Below are 15,548 nucleotides of genomic sequence, written 5' to 3'. Positions count from 1 at the left end.
AAATGTTGTCCTGCATTTGTCCTACATTTGTCCCGGTTTGGAGGTCCTCACTTATGGCAACCCTACTAAGGCTACATCTATATTGCAGAATTAATGCAGTTTGACACCACTTTATCTGCCATGGCTCAGTCTTAGTTCGTCAAATTCAGGCCGTGGCGAAGTTGTGTCATTTCTTTCTTTATAACCTAGCAAGAATCAGGCCTTTTCTTTCAATTTTTACTGCTAAGACTTTGGTTCATGCACTGGTCATTTCTCACCTGGATTACTGTAATTCTTTGCTAATCGGGCTTCCTCTTTCCTGTCTTGCCCCCTTGATTTCTGTGCAACACTCTGCCGCTAGGATAACTTTTTCTACCCATCGTTATGATCATGTCACTCCATTGTTGTCGTCCCCTCGCTGGCTCCCAATCCCATTTAGAATCCACTATAAGCTCTTATTACTAACTTTCAAAGCCCTTCATGGTTTGGCTCCCAACTACTTGACTGCACTTGTTTCTCCCTATCTTCCTGTTCATGCTCTGAGCTCTAGTGATTCAGGGCTGCTGATTCAGCCAAGGATATTCTCTGCCCCTACTTGGAGATGCCCCTTCTCCCATGCTGCCCCCTAATTTTGGAATCTCCTTCCCATGATGTTGCCACCTATTTAGACTACTTTAAGTCCAAATTAAAGACTATTCTATTCAGGGAAGCCTTCCAGCTTTCATCGTGATTGTATGACCGCATATTTCATGACATATTATTTGTATTAATTTACACTTTTATAGTATTGTTTTAACTTTGTTATTGTAACATTTTATTAATTTTATAATCTTGTTTGTGATTTTAGATTGTGTGTCATAGGCAGGCTTTTGTTCTTATTTTGGATTGTTGTTTTCTCTCCTTTGTAAAGCACTATGTAAAGCCTATGGCACTATACAAATAATAATAATAACGATAATAATGATAATAATAATAATGCTAGGGAATTTTGGGATTTTTAGTTTCCCAAGATATTTAGCCTTCTCTGTGTGCCTCAATGAAGTTCAAATCCAGGGATTCCATGGGATGGAGCCATGACAGTTAAAGTGATGTCAAACTGCATTAATTCTGCAGTGTGGCACCAGCCTAAGAGGAGTAAAGAAATAAAAGGAAAAAAGGAAGTACATAGTGGAATCAACGTGTAGACTGACACAAGCTTCCCTTCAGTCTAAATCCACTTCACTTTAGTGTTCAGGAAAATTTGATTTCATGTGAGTGGGTACAAATGTTAAGACATATTAAAACTGCATAAAGTTAAGACATTAAATACTGCAAAGTGAATGTTTGGGATGCGTAGTGAATGGGACTTATGTATGCAGCCTCTTGAGAGCTGAACAAATAAATTTCTTAGTTAGTGAGGCTGAAAAGGTTACAGCGAGAGATCGGTTTTAATAGCAAGTGGAATACAAAGCTGCCACAGAGAGCCAGTTACCAATGCCCCTGCAACCTCATTGCTATTTTTAATTAGCAATGTCAGGGAGGAAAAATTCCTCCCAGTTCAACATATTAATTAATGTTAGTGTGCAATTGTGCGATGGATGGAACTGGAATCCAGGAGTTTACAGATTAGGCAAATCTTGTATAGTAATTAATTTGTGGCATGAATGCATTCATGATTATATTTGCCTCCCCCCCCCCATCCTTTATGGCTATAACTTCAATTATAGCTTCAATTTGTTTTGTTAGTTCAATGGGGCACTCATAATTGCCCTGGAATACTGTCAGTGGTGTAATTCTCTCTCTATGGCAGACCACAGATGTTCTAAGGCCATAAAATTATGACATGTGCTGTTCTACACTAAGGCAGTGTTAGCCAACCGACATATTTTCCTAAAGCTTGTGTAAACCAATTGGCTCTTAGTTTGGTTTTATTGTGCTAGTATTTTATACCAAGGTTGGGAGTATTCCAGATGTTTTGGATTTCAACTCCCAACAGTCGGATCCTGCATAACCAATGATAAGGGATAATGGGTGTTGAAGTCCAAAGCCAAAGGTTCTCCCTGGTTTAACATTTTTAATGTATTTATACTATTTTAAAATGTGTTCTTTTTTGTGAACTACCCAAAGAACTTTGAGTATTTGGGCAGAAGTGTAATCAGTAAAGTCAGTTAGAGAGTTTGTTCTCCAAGCATTGTATGAAGGCATGATTAGCTACTAAATATTATAGCTTGATTTTTAAAAAATGTTGCTCTTTAAAAATGTTGCACAGCAGCAGCCCTTAGATCCAATCTTAGAGACAAAGTAGATGACCCTACTTTTAAGATGGGGATGTTGTCTGGAATAGTGGTATTGGGAAGAGAATGTTGAATCCCTTATGCTGTCCCACTTTCCCAACCTACACTACTTATACCAAACTGCTATTAGCAGATTCACTGGTGAAAATATACAGGCGCTACATAGACAGCTGATTCCCACGCCACATAGGTCTAATAGACAGGCATCACCAGATTATGATGACAATTTATATTTTTACCTAAAATCAATTAAATAGCAAAGTCCTTATAATCTACATGATGATGATGATGATGGAAATAATGATAAAGTTTAAAAGGCCAGATTGAAAAGATATATCTTCATACACTTCTATAAAAGCGCAAAGAGTGAGAAACACAAGGGGAGTTCATTCCACAGTGTGGAAAGAGTGCATGCAGAAGTCCTTTTCCAACTGGGGCTCCACATGTGATGGCATTCTGAAGGTATCTGCATCTGGGCAGGTTCATAATGAGATAGGTGGTCTTTTAAAGAGCCAGGCTCTAAGTCATTCAAACAGTTTGAATGTGAGCCCAGAACACAACTGACAACCACTCTTGGAGTACTGGGGGTGCCTATATTAGGCACCAATTAGCAGCCTGGCTGCCTCATTTTGCACTGGCTAAAATGTCTGGATGATCTTCAATGCCACTCCTGAAAGATATTGTTGAATGGTTGCAAAAGCCTATCACTACCTAGCTTCTCCTGTACTGTACAGTCACTGTTGACAATTGTGTATGTTCTAGACCACCCTCTCTTTTCACAAGAGTGATCTGTCAGAGCTGGCCAAACATTTTATCGATTAAAAAAATGCATTTCAATGGTAGATCATTAGTTTTGTGTGTAGAAAGTCCCAGGTTGCCTGCCTCTAGGGTAGAGTAGACAATACTGGGACAGATGAACAAACTGTCCCTGACAAGGTAGGAAGCAGCCACTGTGCTCTCACAAAAGGGCTAAGAAAAGCCTTTCCTCCACATGACCTCTTCCAGATGTGTACAGCCACATCACTCACTAGCCTCAGCATCCATAGTGAGTATGGCTCATTAGACTGGCTGAGACTGATGGGAGTTTAAGGCTAACACAACTAAAGACAAGAAGCCTGGAGACACTGCCCCAGAACTTCTGCAGTATGTGTGGGTAGAAAAATCACTGGTGTGAAAACTGGGGAAACATTGTGTGTGTGTATATATATGATTCCAAGTCGTCTGAAAAACTTATGGTGACACCATGAATTTCCTAGGGATTTCTTAGGCAAATAATACTCAGAGGTGGCTTTGCTAGTTCTTTCCTCTGAAATATGGCATACAGTACCTGGTATGCATTGGCAGTCTCTCATCTAAATCCTAATCAAGACTGACCCTGCATGGCTTCCATGATCAGACATGGTATGGTGCTTTTAGGATATTTAGGCCCTTTCATACCACACAATTACAGCACCATAGTTACACTTTAGCTGCCATGGCAGTATCCTATGAAATCCTGGGGTTTGCAGTTTGGGAGGCACTGGAGATGTATCAGGCTGAGAATTTTAAATGCATCTTCCCAAACCACCAATTCCAGGATTCCATAGGACGTTGCAGAACAGTTAAAGTGGAATCATGGTGCTATAACCATCCCGGCCCAGGTTCCTGATTCCCTCATTCCTCCCGTGGCCCCATCTTAGTGATGGTCGAGGATCAACAGAGGGATATCAGGGTTTTTAGTTTTTAATTGTTGTTTTTATGCATTGACATTGTGTTTTAATATGTTATACTGTTTAATACTGTCTTAAGGGGGGGGAGGGATAAAGTGTTTTTAATTGTCATATTTTATATTTTACTGTTGTTAACCGCCTGAATTGGTTTGCCAGAGGGCGGTATACAAATAAATATTATTATTATTATTATTATTGTTGTTGTTGTTGTTGTTGTTGTTGTTATTATTATTATTATTATTATTATAACAGTGTAGTTGAAAGGGCTATGAACAAAGGTGGGAAATCCTATGTGTTTCTAACCTTCCTTCATCCAGGGTTTATTTATAGAACATCTAATTTCTGCCAACTAGAAAAAGGAACTGAAGCATTCCTGGGCATGGTAGGTAATTCAGCTCAAGCCAGGGTTGCTTGCCAGATAAACTTGGCTTACTTTTCTTCCCAGGACTAGACGTGCATTGCTGTTGGCGCAACATTCCACATCAAATTGTTTTTAGTGGTTCAAAGGTGATCTTGACTGGAATATTATGTAATGCTTGGAGGGAAGTACTGGACAAAAGTGACAATTAGCTGAAGAAGCAAACACTCAATGATAATAGTGGTTTTCCTCTATATATTTGGCCAAGATCACTGTTTGTGTTGCATTGACAGAAACATGCAAGGAATAAATTCATGGGTATGCATCTAGATAGAGTCTGACAGAGGACTTTATCACAAGGGAGGCAAGTATTCTCCTCCCATCATTAAATCATCATTAAATCATGTTAATCGTGCGATCGGGGGGGAAGATTATCACACCCCACACGCTTATCTTGTTCTTGTCCCGTTTTTATAAACAGTAATGGACACATAATTTGGTATTAACAGAAACTTTATACTAAATGACAGGTCTATTACTGTTTACAGATGGGACAAGAACAGGATACGCATGTGGGGTGTGATAACCTTCCCCCCCAATCACACGATTAACACAATTTAATGACAATTTGATGGGAGGAGGACGTTTGCCTCCTCCGTGTGATAATCTCCAGTCTCTTCTCTTCATACTGAAATCTTTATTTTATTCATATTTATGTTCTAAACTGTCAAAGATATAATAAGAAGAAATAGGTGTTATTCCCAGTTTATTAATCTGGTAGATAATATCAAGTAAGGTATCAAGTCCTACATTATTTATTTTATGCATACATTAGTGGGGATGAATCAGTGTGACATAGTGGTTTGAGCATTGGGGACTAGGGTTTGAATCCCTGCTCAGCCATGGAAATCTACTGAGTGACCTTGGGTGAGTCACATGCTCTCAGCCTCAGAAAATCCTGTGACAGGTTCACCTCAGGCATCATAAATCAGAAATGACTTGAAGGAACACAGCACCAAATGTATTAGTCACATTGCAATCCCCCGAACCCTCCTCTGTCAGGCAGGAGACTGGAAAGATGACCTAATTTCTTATTCTAGATTTACATTCTGTGTTAACTTCTGACCTTACCCGGTTCACTTAATTTGGATTGTAAAGAAAAAGAGGTCGAATGTCTCAATCATGCTTCCATTAAAAGTATTTGGCTGAACTCCCACTGACATCATTTAAAGAGGGACTAGAGCCAGAACACATTCAAATATCTTGTTTGTTCATTGTCTCAAGAGCCTTTCCACATTTAGGAAATTAATGCATCATCTGTTTCCACAGGCTTTTTATTTTGAACATGCTTGTGAGGACAATCTATAGCCTAAATGCCTTACAGTTAAATATCTTTCAGTGTTTGGTACATTAAAATTTGTTATCAATTTGTTGTCCCGTTATAATGTTGAGATTGGACATCACCCCTCCATCACTGGAAAGCTGCATTTTCACAGGAATTGATTTGCTATATTTTGTACCCAGAGTACTGTAACTAGCACTGCAGCAGTGGAGGATTTTTTGGCCTGGGATTCAAGTTCCAATTTGCAAAGGCCACGTTCTAGCAGTGAAAGGGAGGAACAAGGCCAAAGGGAAGTGTATGAGGCCAGAAATAATTCCTACCCATTTGGACATTTTCCCTCCAAGCACACCTCATTTCTCTGCACATCTGCTCAGGACTAAGCCCAAAGTAACAACTTTCAAAAATAGAAAGCATAGCTTAACAATATGCATGTCTGCTCAGAAGTAAGCCCCTCTGCTACAGCCTCCCAGGTTGCAAAGCACAACTAATTTCTGTGCAGCAGTCTCTCAAGCTCCAAAGCACAACTTCCCAGAATTCAAAGTATAACTTTGGATGCATCTGCAGGGGCCAAATAAAACAGTCTCATTTAGTTTTTACATTGAGCTGATCAAAAGGTGTATGGAAGGATTATATGTATTGGATTATGACTCCATATTCCTCCAGCAGAATCACCATGTTGATTTGGGATGATGAGGATTGTAGTTTAACACAAATAGAGGGTGTGTGCTTTGGAAAGGCAAGTCTATTAAGTATGTGAATATATGAGACTAAAAAACAAAATAGTAGAAAGACACACTGTAATTAATTCTTTTGTGATGTCTCTAAAGAAGGAAGTAGGCCAGTAAATTTAATCATTTCAAGGTCATCATTTAATTATTTAAAGGCCATCATTAACATTCACCACAATTTAAGATGATTTCCAGTTGCATGCAGGACTGATAGCCAAAGGAGGCCTTACCATGCGTCACATCAAGAGAAGAGGCATTAAATCAGCTTTCTATGATGACTCCTGCTATCCCTGAACACTGGCAATAGTGTTTGGGACTGATGAGTGTTGCAGCCCAAAACATTTGGTGAAACCCAATTTGGGGAAAGTTGCAGCAAATGAACACCAGACACTGAGGAAAAAGAATAGAATGAAGATGTTGCCTTCATACTAGGCTTGCAAGTTACCTTAAAACACGTGGTTAATCACTCTTGGAAGCCAATCAATGGACTAGATGGGATTTTGATGTGATCCAGATGACATTTCTTCATGACAGTCAATCTGTTTTTGGCACACCTACTGCAGCACATAGTTCTGTTTGTATATGGATACTGATATAGGTTCACATTTCCTTTGCCTGATTCAATCAGTAACACAATTAGTAATAGTGAGAACTTCACAGAGCACCCCTAAGGAATGATTAAGATGCACCAAATTAAATGGAAGAGCTAAATTGGTAAAAGGAAGAAACTAATGAAAAAATTGACTTCTGTTTAAGATTAGCTGGCTTCAGCACTCAAATGGTACAAGAGTGGGGAAGCAGATGTATGAAAAAAACTTAACTGACAATGCACATCAGGACATCAGCAAGAGTGACCAGTGCTACTAGTTTGAATGAAATTTGTGGCCAGGATTGGCTCAAGAAATTGTGGTGCTTGAGGCAGCGCAGAAAATATTGTCCCTTGCATTCAAGTCAAGGTATGTAGCAATCAAGTCCAGGCATAGTTTTTGACACCTGAATCAGGAAGGCCCATATCTTTCTTTATTTGTCAGTAAAACCAAATAAGAAATTAAACAACTAATAATTTGCTGCCTTTTTGTGGCACCCAAAATCTGATTGCTGAGGAGACTGCCTCACTCAGCCTAACTGTAGGATTGATCCTGTCTCTGGTCCAAGGCCTTTTCATTCCAAGTACAAACAGTTGTTCTTTGCTTGCTCCTTCTCATTTCCTGTACAGTCTAGACCACTATCCCCATCAACATCTCTGCACCATGCCTAGAATAATGTGCTTTCGATAAGCAGGTACCATCTTGGTAAAGTAGAAGCAACAATAACAATACAATCACAGAAACCCTATCAAAAGTTGCCTTGTAGTAAAATGCTGAGTAGCCAAGCAAAACAGCTATTTGTGTACTATTTTCTTCTGTAACAAGATTTTGGTCTGTTTTGCTAGTGATAATCACTCTCTATCTAGTGCCCAGATGAATTGTTTGGATAGCTTGCAGCTTTCCTCCTACTGAACCACAGGAGTCTTATTATGTGTCTTGTGTACAGATCTGTGAATCATACCAAGTAATTTCTCAATCTGTCTCCTCATGGGATAGCTGTAAACACAGCAGAAGAGGTTTTTGTTCTGTTTTTACCAAAAGTCACTTCCCCACTGCTCTTCCAAGAATCTATGTTGTATTAGTGATGAAGACAAATTGTTACCAAAAATGGACCATTTTAGTTTTATTGCTTCCTAGTAATGAGAAATTATATGGCTATATTATCTGACAATTATTGGTGGAACCCATGCATAACCCACTTGGCTCTGGCTGGGTGGGGGAGGGAAGTGTGATATGCTCCTCTACAGTAGATGGTATCAGACTATAACTTTCATAAGTCCTAACCGATATAGCCAATGGTGAGGGATGATTGGATTTGTAATCTAATGATTTCTGGAAGGCCATCTATTCCCCATCTTTGGTGTTTCATATCTCATAGCCAGAAGACATGCAGGCAGAGGAACTATTTTTATGTAACACCAGCTTTCCCCTCTCTTCTACAGTGGCTATTCAATCCAGAAAGTTCCTATGGTCTGTGAGATTGTAAAGGACCACTTTTTGAACCTCTGAGATCATATAAAACATGGGATCTATGCAGAGCTTTGAACAATTCTATTTTTGGATGTCAACCCCAGGTAAGTGACTAAGTTCAACAAGAACACAAGCTGTTCGTGAAAATGCAGCCTCTGTGTGAGTACCTCCTGGCTCCATGCAAATTGTAAAAAGTTGCAAAGACTCTCAAAGACTTTTTTAAAAAGTGATAGTTATGTCACTTTAACTCTCCAGGTAAGGGACAATTGGTGCAAGGAAATTATTTTTGTACTTTGTCTCTTTGTTAAATTTCAAATGTTACATAGATATATGTGTAATATATTCTTTGGACTTTATCACACCAGGCTGCTGTCAATTGTGGTAGTTTAAGAATGGAAGCATACTGGTTTGGCATCATATCTTATCAGAAATTTCCCCATAATAATGGTTTGATGATCAATGGTCCCATGATCTGTTTTCTTCAATGCCAAATGTCACCTTCTGGGTGGAAGGGTGGGAATGAGCACTTGCAGCTGCCAACTGCCTCCTGAAGCCAGCTGATGTGTGAATGTGCAGAGATCAGCCAGCTTCAGGAAGGTGTTGGTAGCCACAATAGTTCCTTCTCCCCCCCCCCCCCATCCCATGTTTCAGGATTGTGGGGGGACAAGCAATTGCAACTGCCAACCACCTCTGGAAGCCATAATAATAATATAATAATAAAACTTGGCAGCTGTGATTGATGAGAGGGGGAGAGGAGCAGAATCACAACCACTCATACCACATGAATGCCTGAGAAGCAGAGTAGCAAGGATTTGTTGCACACAGTATTGAAACAACACTGAGATTGAGAGCCTATTGATGGTTTTACCCATAAGTGAAAATGGAATGCAGGGCAGAAGCAAGACGGACACAACATCATGTAATACGTACTGGCCAAAGACACTTTTATCCAGTTAAAATTCTACTTTTTTAACCTGTGGGATAAAGTTTTTGCTGTTAAGTGCTGTCAAGTTGACTTCAATTTATGGTGATCCTATGAATGAGAAACCTGCAAGTCAACCTATCCTCAACAGCCCTGCTCAGGACTTGCAGACACAGAGTTGCAAGACTGAGTCTATTCATCTGCATCTGCAATGTGGTCTTCTTCTTTTCCTACTGCTTTCTACCTAACCAAGCATAATTATCTTTTATATTAGTCCAGTCTTCTCACAATGTGTCCAAAGTACAACAGTCTTAGTGTAGTCATCTTGGCATCTAGGGACAATTCAGGCTTTATTTGCTCTTAAGACTCATTTATTTATGTTTAGAAGTACAGGTTATCTGTAGAACTCTCCTGCAACACATTTCAAGAGTTGATTTTCTTCTTGTTAGCTTTCTTCTCTATCTAGATTTCACAGCCATACATAGTAATGGAGAATACTATAGCATGGAGCATCCTGACTTTAGTATTTAGTGATATATTTTTGCACTTAAGGATCTTGTCTACTTCCTTTATAGCCAGCCTTCCAAGTCCTAGCCTTCATTTGATTTCTTGACTGCAGTCTCTGCTTTGAATCAATATTCAGCCAAGGTATGGGAAATCTTGAACTATTTCAATGTTACCATCGTCTAGTTTAAGTTATGTATATCTATTCTGGTCATTATTTTTATTTTCAACTGTAAACCTGCCTTTGCACTTTTGTCCTTGGCTGTCTTCAGTAATTGTTCCAAGTCTTTGTTAACTTCTGCTGGTAATATGATGTCATCTACATACCTTAGATTGTTGACATTCCTTCCTCCAATTTTCATGCCTCCCTCTTCTGTATCTAATTTGGCTTTACGCAAGATATGTTCAGCATACAAGTTAAGTTAAACATATGCGGTGATAAAATGCCTGACCTGACCTGACCTGACCCCCCTTGCCAATTTGAAACCATTTGGTTTCTCTATATTCTGTCCTAACAGTAGCTTCTTGTCATGAGTACAGATTATGCATGAGGATAATCAAATGTTGTGGTGTACCCATTTCTTTAATAGAGATCCATAGTCTTCCATCTTCTATACTGTCAAACGATGTGGTATAATCTATAATGCATTGGTTGGTTTTCTTTTGAAATTCTTTGGTATGTTTTGTTATCCAGTGTATTTTGCTATATGGTCCTCTGTGCCTCTTTCTTTCTTGAACCCATCTTGGATGCTTGGTAACGGTCCTTCTTGTATAATTTTTAGCATCAGTTTGCTTGCATGGGAAATTAATGCAATGGTCTGTACTTGCTGCAGTTCCTGGTGTTACCCTTCTTGGGGATTGGGATATATACTGAGTGTTCCCAGTCTGTGGGCCATTGTTTTAATTTCCATATTTGTTGACAGATTTTAGTTAAAATTACTAAAGTGGTTTCTTCCTCTGATGCTTGGAGGAGATCTGTCGGTATGCCATCTGTTCCAGGTGACTTTTTCTAAATTGTTCTGAGTGCAGCTTCCACTTCCACTTTAAAATTGGAGGTTAGTCTTCATTTCATTCTTCTTCATAGGAATTTACCATCCTTTCTTTTTATATAGTTCTTCATTGTATTGTTTCTGTCATCTTTTTATTGCTTCGTAGTCACGTAGGGTTACATTTAGGGTTCTAGTTCTATTTTGGCCATTTCACTTTTGCTTCTCTTCTGTCCTTATCTGCTTGTAGATTTTCATCTGTCCTCCATAGGAGCTTCTTTTTCACCTACTGATTGTGTCTTCTTGTTTTCCTCCCTAACAATGTCCCTGGCTTCAGTCCAGAGTTCCTCTGGTTCCCGATCAAGTAAATATATTTTTCATTCTGTGTTTAAATTCTTCGGGGATGTTCTTCAGGTATACCCACATATACTTACAGTGGACCCTTGTTATACGCTGGGGTTTGGTTCCAAGATCCCCCGTGTATAACAAAATCCGTGTATGCTCAAGTCCCATTACATATAATGACATAGCAAAATGGTGTCCCTAATAAAAAATGGAAAATCAAGGTAAATTTATACTTTTTTGTAACATTTTCAAACCGTGTATGCTTAAATCCGTGTATATAAAATCCGTGTATAAGAAGGGCCGACTGTATACACATTTATAGAACAATTTTACAGATCATAACAAACAAGACTTAGCACATAAGCTTACTATAAGGCCTTAAATTATAATTATTTATTTTGTAGTTCATGTCTAGTATGATGGAAAGGGAAGAAATCTTCTTTGTTGGCTCAACAATACAGTAGTATCCTGTCAAAAGGAGATGGTCCAGAATTCTTTCATGCTGTCTAGAGGACTGTATTCAGAAGACCTTTGGTTGACAAATATAATGAATGAATACCATGTTTTAATACAATCGTTGCCTTCATCTTTCCTTGTCTGTTGTCTCATTTTATATGTCAGTTTTTTGCACAGGAGCATATTCCAGGCTCTTGATAGATGTTGCTGAAAAGACAGTCCAGATAATTGCCTCCTATGTTGTGCATTCTCCAGTTATGCAGCTGCTATAAGCATTTATATATACTTGTTATTCCCATTTGTGCAAAGAAATTTCCTTTCCACGCTACTGTTGCATTCATCCCACTGATTATCAAGACTTGCAGTAGGTTTCAAATTTGTGGGGATGTTTCATATGGTAAGATTGATATATCCCTGCAAAACAAAAGCAGATTAACAGTGAATACGCAGTGTATATGTTCAGCAGTCCCTACAAGGGTAATAATTCCATTGATCCTGACTTTTGTCCATTGGTACCATGTGAATCAAAAGTCTGAATACACTTTTAACTTCCCCATCAGATCCAAGACACTGACTAACCCATCTTTGGTACTGTAAATAACTCTGGATCTAGAAATGTGGCATTTACAATATTTTTAATCGATACAAGTGTGAAACAGGGACGTAGCAAAGGGGGGGGGGTTCTTGGGGTCCAGACCCCCCCCCTTCCATTAGAAAATGAATGGTGCATGCTGCTATGCCACTGCACCCAAGCCCCAATATAATGGTGGCACCTAGTCTGGACCCCCCTTTCCTAAAATCCTGGCTACGTCCCTGTGTGAAACACTAGCTTTTCCTACAGTATTACACAGACTAGAGTTCAGTGCACCCACTTAGGATGGGACAGTCCCCCTCTATTGTCACACCCATGAAAACCATGCTACAACATCATGGGCAGGTCCAAATAACAATACCTGGGAGGCAGTTGACCTGATCCAACTAGAATAACTGGTGAAATGGTCAATCAAAACAGAACAATGTATGCAAAGAATCTCACCGACTGACTTAGCAGACAAAGAATTCCCTTCTTTTAGTTCCTGGGTAATGTTGGGTGTTCACTGAATGCTAAATGCCTGATCTAGATTAACATGTTGCATTAAACTGACATAAACAACACACCCCTAGACTTGATACTGGAGTGACACATTGTCCTTTGTAAACTAAATTTATCTCGAACTCTTTGTCTTTATTGAACACCTCAGAGAGCATCCAGTTTTTAAGGCCTGAAAAGCATTCTCACACCTCTCCCCGTGCTGCCCTGGTGCCATATTTGTACGCACCTGTTCAAATGGGGTGCACGTTAATGATGTCCCTTTGATGCGGTGCCCAAATGGAACCGCACCAAAGAAGCGTGATTAAGCCACCCGGCAGCAGCCATGGCACCTCTTCAGAGGCAGAAAAAGGAGCCAGGAAAACCTGACTCCTTTTTGTGCTTTGCAGAGGCTGGATCGGTGCTGGGGCTTGTGTTTGTCGCGGCATCAATCCGGGGCAGAAAGAGCCCTTCCTGTCCATTTGTACCGGGCCTAAATCTCTCAAAATAATGGTGGTTTAATTTTGTTCTCCATCTAATATTTTCACATTATCATATCCTTACCTCAGGCAGCAAAACATATTTTGCCACCTGGTTCCCTCCATAAGAGTTTAAACAGATGGCTATTTAGGATGAGAGGTGGACAGTTTCCATACTCGTGAATCTCTCTTCCCAGGGTTTTCTTGATTTCTCTACATGCTTCCTTTGACTAGCGTTAAATGCCAAATTAAATTATATTTGCTCATGTCTTTCAATGTGCAATTATGTTGCTGTTTTATTGCTCCTGGTTTAATAGGTTCTGCTATTTTTTCTTCCCTGGGTATGTTTGCTTTAATTGTTTTAATCCAGGGGTCGGCAACCTACGGCCCGCGGGCCGAATTCAGCCCAGCAAGGCCTCGGGACCGGCCCCAGCCCGGTCCTGCCACCGATTGCTGCCCCCGTCGCAGCTTGGGCGCTGCTCCGTGCGCCTGCGGGGGCCTCGCTGCCATCCTCCTCCTCCACCGTGCATGGCCACGCGGAGGAGGCGGAGGAAGAAGAGGGCGGTGAGGTCTGGGGCGGAGGAGGCGAAGGTGGAGGCGGCGCCTCCTGCACATGGCCGCGCCACCTTCCCTGCCTCCCCACGGCCTCCAGCTTCCCTCTCGGCCTCCATGGAGGGCAGCCTCCGTGGAGGGCAAGGAAGAGTGCGCGGGGCTGCTGGCTTCCCTCTCGGCCTCCGTGGAAGGCAGCCTCTGCGAAGGCCAAGGAGGAGCGTGTGGGGCTGCTGGCTTCCCTTTCTGCCTGGCCTCCGTGAGGGCAGCCCCTCGTGGAGGCTGAGGAGGAGCGCGCGGGGCCACTTGGCTTCCCTCTCGGCCCTCCATGGAGGGCAGGCTTCCACGGAGGCCGAGGAGGAGCACGTTGGGGCGCTGGCTTCCCTCTTGGCCTCCGTGGAGGGCAGCCTCCGCGAAGCCAGAAGGAGCGTGCGGAGCCGGGAAAGAGGGGAGGCCTCCAGCGCTGGCCGCCCCCCCGCGGCTCTTTCCCAGCCCTGACGGGCCTGGCCGGCCCCTCAGGGGCTGGAAAAAAAAGCGGAGGCTCCAACGCTGGTGCCCCCCCGCCGGCTCTTTCCCCAGCCTCTGACTCCAGGAAAGAGGGGGAGGATGCCAGTGCTGGTGCCCCCGCCGGCTTTTTGCTGGCCTCTGACGGGGCCTGGGGCCCGTCAGGGGCCGGGAAAGAGGGGAAGGCCCCAGCGCTTGGGGGCCTACACCAGCTTTTTTTGCTGGACTGACCTGTCTGATGAGGCTTGGGGCCTCGTCAGGGGCCGGCAAAGATGGGGAGGCCTCCAGCGCAGGTCCGCCCTGGAGGGTGGAAGGTCTGCCCCCGGTGTGCGGCACTGCCCCCGGAGGGTGGAAGCTCCACCTGCGGCCCCGCCCCCGGAAGGTGGAAGCTCCACCCCCGGCTTCGGCCCCCCAGTTATCTGAGGGACAGCACTCCGGCCCCCAGCTCAAAAAGGTTGCCTACCCCGTTTTATTCTATTATTGTTGTTGTTTTGTGCCTTCAAGTTGTTTCCAACTTATGACAACCCTAAGGCAAATTTATCACAGAATTTTCTTCGTGAGGTTTTAATCTATGCTACAATCTCAAGTGTTATGCTATATAAATCCACAGGCTTGATCACAGAATCAACAGACTTGGTGTGTTATCTAACAGGATCAAAACAAGAACTGTACAAAGGTTTTTAGATCCAATCCACCAAGCGATTTGGGTGCCTCTCAAGTAAACATTTTGACTGTCAGTAGTGTGTGCTCTAGAATTTACACGTTTTCACCAGTCTTGATAGTTAGGATTAACCTGACATGCTAGACATTTCCATACACATCCATAGTACTTGGATAGCAGGATAGAAGTGGCTACTTTGGGTCCATTTGCATGGTAGTTGGCATCAAGCAAATTTTAAGAATTGCAGAGTAGATACTATCATTCAAACTTTTGTTTCATTCAGATCATAAGGAAAACAATCAACATCAGCTCATGCAATGCTAAGTAAATGTCATAGTAGAATTATATGGTACCTTATAAATGTTTAATTGAAAAGGATGGCTAGTCATTTAAATACTTACATAAATAAATAAATGACCTGAAGAGCTTCACTGTCTCTAGAAACAACAGCATAAATTCAATTCAGTGGTTAAACACAACAATGAATAATCTGGTTATTAGCATCCAATTAAAAGAAGGGTGTTACCACAAGGAAACTGTTTTACATGAATACATCCTAAGTCATTCAGTATTCCCCAGTAACTTTCTAAGCACCTAACCTTCTTATGCCATAGCAAAGAATGATGC

The 15,548-nt window shown here is 41.5% G+C and overlaps 1 long non-coding RNA gene across 1 annotated transcript in view; it reads left to right on the top strand.

The window, feature by feature from the left end:
• The window catches only part of LOC121928170, a 37,572-nt gene extending 25,795 nt beyond the window's left edge, over positions 1-11,777 (top strand). Inside the window, exons 2-3 of the long non-coding RNA XR_006103452.1 lie at positions 8,419-8,550; positions 11,608-11,777. This is a non-coding gene — a long non-coding RNA (uncharacterized LOC121928170). The remainder of the gene's footprint in view (positions 1-8,418; positions 8,551-11,607) is intronic.
• Positions 11,778-15,548: the final 3,771 nt, after the last annotated feature.

Source organism: Sceloporus undulatus, chromosome 4, assembly GCF_019175285.1.
Source record: "Sceloporus undulatus isolate JIND9_A2432 ecotype Alabama chromosome 4, SceUnd_v1.1, whole genome shotgun sequence".
NCBI classification, from domain to species: Eukaryota; Metazoa; Chordata; class Lepidosauria; order Squamata; family Phrynosomatidae; genus Sceloporus; species Sceloporus undulatus.
Note: the sequence above shows the minus strand (reverse complement) of the source record. Positions and strands in the feature narration are given on the sequence as shown.